This window comes from Chrysochloris asiatica, unplaced genomic scaffold (genome assembly GCF_000296735.1).
Source record: "Chrysochloris asiatica unplaced genomic scaffold, ChrAsi1.0 scaffold00252, whole genome shotgun sequence".
In the NCBI taxonomy this organism is placed as follows: Eukaryota; Metazoa; Chordata; class Mammalia; order Afrosoricida; family Chrysochloridae; genus Chrysochloris; species Chrysochloris asiatica.
The window spans coordinates 2096893-2103212 of record NW_006408770.1 but is presented as its reverse complement, the minus strand read 5'-3'; the positions used below and the strand labels follow the sequence as shown (position 1 = coordinate 2103212).

The 6320-nt window shown below is 37.3% G+C and overlaps 2 pseudogenes; both read left to right on the top strand.

Moving 5' to 3' along the window:
* The window catches only part of LOC102832066, a 5039-nt pseudogene extending 1626 nt beyond the window's left edge, over nt 1-3413 (top strand).
* Nucleotides 395-2268, top strand: LOC102831684 (annotated as a pseudogene).
* Nucleotides 3414-6320: the final 2907 nt, after the last annotated feature.

The following is a 6320-nucleotide window of genomic DNA, read 5'->3' as shown; positions in this document are numbered from 1 at the left end:
GGGGGGCAGACTTGCAGGGTATACCCTTTGGTTGGTTGAAGATGCATAGAGGGGATTGTAACTATGGCAATGAAACGATATACGATACAATGAATGTAAAACTAATGTTCTCCCATGTAAACTATCATATAATTCACAATAAAACATTAAAAAAAAGAAAAGCTACGAAGAGTCATGAAAAATCAAAGAAGCATCATGAAATGGTTGCCTTATTAAAAGAAAAATTTTCAGGGACCTCCAACTGATGAAAATACATTGAATGCCAATTCTGATGTAGAAGTGGAAGAGTCACCCAAACAAAAGCTTTCTAAAAAAAAAAAAGAAGAAAGGACACGCCACTGTTTTCTCATGAAATTGTCTAAGGGTTTCTGATTGTGGACTCCCAGCAGCGGACATGGCGCACTAGAACTTCAAGAAGATTATGGTGGTTCCATCCGCCAAGGACTTTATTGATCTGACATTATCGAAGACTCAACGAAAGACTCCAACAGTTATTCATAAACATTACCAAATTCATCGCATTAGACATTTTTACATGAGGAAAGTCAAATTTACTCAACAGAATTACCATGACAGACTCTCTCAGATTTTAACAGATTTCCCCAAATTGGATGATATCCATCCATTTTATGCTGATTTGATGAATATTCTCTATGACAAAGATCATTACAAGTTGGCTCTAGGACAAGTAAATATTGCCAAAAATTTAGTGGACAGTGTTGCCAAAGATTATGTACGTCTTATGAAAAACAGAGATTCTCTGTACCGCTGCAAACAGCTGAAACGTGCTGCCCTTGGACGGATGTGTACTATTATCAAAAGACAGAAACAGAGCTTGGAATACTTGGAGCAAGTGCATCAGCATTTATCCCGTTTGCCAACCACTGATCCGAATACCAGAACTCTGCTTTTGTGTGGGTACCCAAATGTTGGAAAATCCAGCTTCATCAATAAGGTGACAAGAGCCAATGTGGATGTTTAGCCTTATGCCTTTACAACTAAATCTTGGTTTGTTGGGCACATGGATTATAAGTATCTTCATTGGCAGGTGGTGGACACTCCAGGAATTTTGGACCATCCTCTGGAGGACCGGAACACCATTGAAATGCAGGCCATCACGGCCCTGGCCCACCTGTGCGCCACTGTCCTGTATATAATGGATCTGTCTGAGCAATGTGGGCATGGATTGAAGGAGCAGCTCAAACTCTTCCAAAACATTAAGCCTCTCTTTATCAATAAGCCACTTATAGTTGTAGCAAACAAATGTGATGTGAAGAGAATAGCTGAACTTTGTGAAGACGATCAGAAAATATTTGTAGATTTGCAGACCGAAGGATTTCCTGTAATAGAGACCAGCACTCTGACTGAGGATGGTGTTATTAAGGTTAAGGTTAACTCATCGAGTTGAAACCAAAATGAAAGGCAATAAAGTGAATGAGGTGCTGAACAGATTGCATTTAGCTGTACCAAACAAAAGAGATGATAAGGAGAGACCTCCCTTCATCCCAGCAGGAGTAGTGGCCCAAAAGAAGAGAATGGAGATTGAGGAGCCTAGAAAGAAAAGGGAACAAGATATTGAGCTGGAAATGGGAGATGATTATATTTTGGATCTTCAAAAGTACTGGGATTTACTGAATTCCTCTGAAAGGTATGATGAGATACCAGAGATCTGGGATGGCCACAACGTAGCTGATTATATTGATCCTGACATCATGAGGAAATTGCAAGAGTTAGAAAAAGACGAAGTAAGATCAGCTGCTGGAGAATATGACAGTGACTCTGAAAGTGACGATGAGGAAATGGCAGAGATCCAACAGTTAGCCAGTCAAATTAGAGAGAAGAAGAAACTGAAAATTCTGCAATCAAAGGAGAATACGCAGGGACCCAGAATGCCTCGGACTGCTAAGAAGGTTCAACGGAATGTTTTGGAAATGAGATGAGAAGTCTTGGTGTTGACATGGATGATAAAGACAATGCTCACTATGCAGCCCAGGCAATAAGATCTCGAAGTGTCACTAGAAAAAGAAAACGCGAAGACTCTGTTCCACCCTCTTCTGTAGCCCGGAGTCGTAGTTGTTCTCAAACACCCCATGATGTTTCTGGTCTTCGGGATGTCAAGATGGTGAAAAAAGCCAAGACAATGATGAAGAAGGCTCAGAAGAAGATGAATCGCTTGGGAAGGAAAGGGGAGGCAGACAGACATGTGTTTGATATGAAACCCAAACACTCTCTGCAAAGAGGAAATCTGGTAAAAAGGACAGGAGATAGTGTCCTTTTCACTGAAAATGTTTGTTTGAACTATGGGGGTTTTGTTTTGTTTAGTTGTGCGTATGTGGTAAAATATACAAAACATAAAACTAACCATTGAGTATATAATTCAGTGGTGTTAAGTACTTTCATGCTATTGTGTTATGTTTGGTTTGCTTTGCTTTGGAATTTCCTAATGTTGGAGGTAAAGATTATAAACAAAATACGTAAAGCACTTGTTGCTTTTCTGAAAATCATGGTTAACAGGTTAACTTTATATGAGTATGAGAAAGTTTTGTCACATCTTGCTATTGAAACTCTGTTGAGTGGGCAGTGACTTCAGAGTTTAATTGCTTGCTTCAGAGTCACAGAACTGGAAAGACCTAACTGATGTAACTGTGTTACTTTTGATGGAGAAAAACCTTATGAATTGACCTTCATACAGGAAAACATCTCCACTTGTGGGCTTAGGAGATGACTCCCTGGGTCACAGAGGGAGGGAGTGGTGATGAGTAGACTGGGCCCTTAAGGCTTCAGGTGCTCCTGAATGATTCTGTGTCTTTGTCCATTATAGCCGTGTAAATCAGTCTCCACCTGCTTTGTCCCAGATATATTTCTGTCAGAAAGTATTTTGTTTGTCTTTTTTTTGTGTGTGTGTGTGTTTAGTTACAAATCACGAATGATTTGGGCAAGTGAAAAGGGCAAAAATCATTATGTTTGCAAAATATAAAGTACTTTATTTGGAATAAAATTTTAGTTACAACAATTATTAAAAAAAGAAGAAAAACAGAAACTAGAAGAGTTATGATGACAGTCTCAATGAGAATGGAACTGGGGGAGAAAAGACTGATTCAGAAGATACTAACTTAAATCAATGCAGTGCCAAAAAATTGTGAGGCCGTCCGCAAGAAAACATCAGTGTCACAGAGGCCACCAAGCAGTGTGAAGATCTAAAAAGTGAAATTAAAAGTGTTCCTAAACCCAAAGGAAAGAAAGCCAAAGATATGAAAAAACCTGTTGAACAACAAATGGGTTCAACCTGCCTTGATGAATTTCCACCCCAGAATAAACTTTTTGGACACCTAAAGGCTATGCAAAAACACTTTCATCATCGTCATCTTTAAACAATGTAAATAAGTAGTCAAAGCAAGAAAGAAAAATGTAGAAACAGAAATTCTTTCACCATGTGTTCTTTTTGACTGTCTCTAGATTTCAAAACCAAAAACTGAACTGAAATCATCTAAAGAGTTAAAATTTCAGTAATTTGCCATTTGTTGCATTGTGGAAGATTATTTTTTATCTTATAAAAACTTTTTTTGTTGTTTATATACATTTTAAACATTTCACTAGTGACTGATTGAATTCTGCTCTTGCCATTTGAATTGACTTGAATGTCTCAAACAGGTAAATATTATAACTTGTGCACGCTTGGTTTCTGTCGACTCATGGGCAGAAATGTACAGGGAAATTAAATTAACATTCAGAAGCAAAAAAACATTCTTTACTGGAGCAGAAAGCCTCATCTTTCTCCACCAGAGTGACTGGGCTTTTGGTTAGCAACCCAACTTGTAATCCACTGCTCTTCATAGGATATTAAAACTACTTGGAACATATGATTTTCTTTTAACCATTTTGCCTAATATAATTGTTTACCTCTTATCAAGCTCCCAAATCAGACTTCAGCCACTGAAAATATTCAGTGGTGACTCTTAAGTTCTCAAAGGAGGAATCAACACAAAATAGATAAATACACACTACACTCTTATCATATACAAAAATACACTCCCAAATCCTCCACTTATATACATCCCTATATTAAAATTAATGGCATCAATGTATAACTCTTAAAATTAATGGTGACAACTCATTACTCCCATTTTTTTTGTTAACAGCCTTTCTTTCTTACATATTTCCCCCACAACCAGTTCCACATGCAATCAACATTATAATCATGTATGTATACTTAACCCAGTTTTACACTGTCATGTATAGTGGAGCTGCTTTAATCTTCCTTAGAAAAATGTTACCAAGTAATATATACTTCTATTCATCTTCTTGTTGTTGTCATTTAACAATATATTGTAGAAATTTTGCTAAGTCAATTTTACATGTCTTCCTCATTTATCACTGGCAATATAAGTCATCATAGAAAGTTACTTTCATTCAATAACACCTCTAGTGTTTTCCTCCCAATTTTCTTGGGCATTCAGTGAGTATTGTGAAAATAATCATTATCTAATGTTGTTGGATTATATACCATGTAGTTCAATTAGGAGATTAAAAAGGCAAGACCTACCTTTAGAATCTCTTTTAATCCTGGTGAAAATGAATTTGTGTCTTTAGCTACCTAAGACGATCCTGACAATATGAATCCGTAGAGCCACCAGACCAGCAGTCAACACTACCCTCAAGCTGCCCTGTGGTCCTAACAGACACTGAAACCAGCTACATCAAGGGTCTCCACAAACTACTTCCAGAACGGGTGCCATGAACACAGATAATACTGAGGCTGATAGGAACTCAATCTAGGGCCAGGATCTCTGCTGCTACATCCCTCCCACAACCACTTCATGAGATCTTGGTTCGTAGGAACACCCCCAGAGTTTTCTCTTCTCTGGGTCCAAAAGCTGTACTACTTTTTTGTTTTTGTGTTGGGGGTTGATTTTTTCTTTTGTTGTTTCATTGTTTTTGTTGATTCTTCTGTCTCCTCCTCCTTCTAATTTTCCTTGAATTTTCTCTTTTCTATCTCTTTTGTTTTTCCTTTTCTTCAGTCTCTCATTTCCCTTCTTCTACCCCCACCTTTTTGATCTTTCTTTACCAGTCTCTACTATCTTTTCATCTTCCCACTCCCTGGTTTTACTAAGGATTATTTTAATTTTTATTCTTTCCATTTATTTTCTCTTATCATTATTTTCTCTTTTTCCTGTCCCTCTATTCTCTTTTTAGTTATTATATACTTTTTTTCTTGTCCTTGCCTGTTTTTAATTCTTTTTGCTCATTAATTATTTTCTCTTTTCATTGTTGGTTGCTTTCTTGTTTATTCTGTTTTGCTTTCTGATGTTTGTGTGGCGGGGTAGGGTTGGGGATGTTCTCCTCTTTCATACCCAACAGGATCTCCAAATTCAGGAGATCTACTCTAGGATTAGATTTCCTCAATGTGTTCGCTCTGGGATAACTTCCTTGTCCCTTTTCAGCTTCTGTTCCTCAGTTCCTTGGGAATTTTTTTTTTTTTTAACTTTTTATTGTGAATGGAGCAGATCAGTTTTACATTCAACACATCATATACTTTGCTTTATTACAATGATTGAAATCACCTCCATTTATCATCAGTTAAAAGTATTTACCTCTATTCACTGTAACGCTTGCATTCTTCCCAGTGTCTCCTGCTACCTTCACCTTTCCTCTGCCAAACTTCCTCTTATTGCATATTAAGTGTATGCCCCCCCACCATGTAAGCCATAATAGAATGCTTCTTTTATCAATAAAACCTTTTCTTAACTTTTTACAACAGTATTCTCAAACAGTATTTGTCCTTTTGTAATTGACCAATTTCACTCAGCATAATCTCCTTCAGGTTCATCCATGTTGTGAGTTGATTTGCAGATTCATCATTATTCTTTAACTTTGCATAGAATTCTGTTGTGTAGATACATCAAGGTGTGTTTAACCATTCGTCTATTGATGTGCATTTAGGCTGTCTCCTTCTTTTTGATGTGTCTCTTATAGACAGCATATTGAAAGATCCTGTTTGATTACATAGTCTGCTACTCTCTGTCTCTTGACTGGTAAATTTAATCCATTTGCATTCACTACAATTATCAAAAGCTATGAATTGAATTGACTTACTATTTTTTTTGTGGTGTTGCTGGTTTCTTTGTTCTTTGGTGATCTTTATGTGGCATGACGTCTACCTTCCCCTATCTGTGCTTCCTTGTCTCTGCATAATCTGATCTTCTAATATCTCAAAAGTGATTGGCTTAAGAGGCATCCTACACAATATAGCCTCATCAACATATCAAAGAACCCCTATTCCCTGATGGAATTACATCCACTGGTGTGGTGCTGTAGGTTAA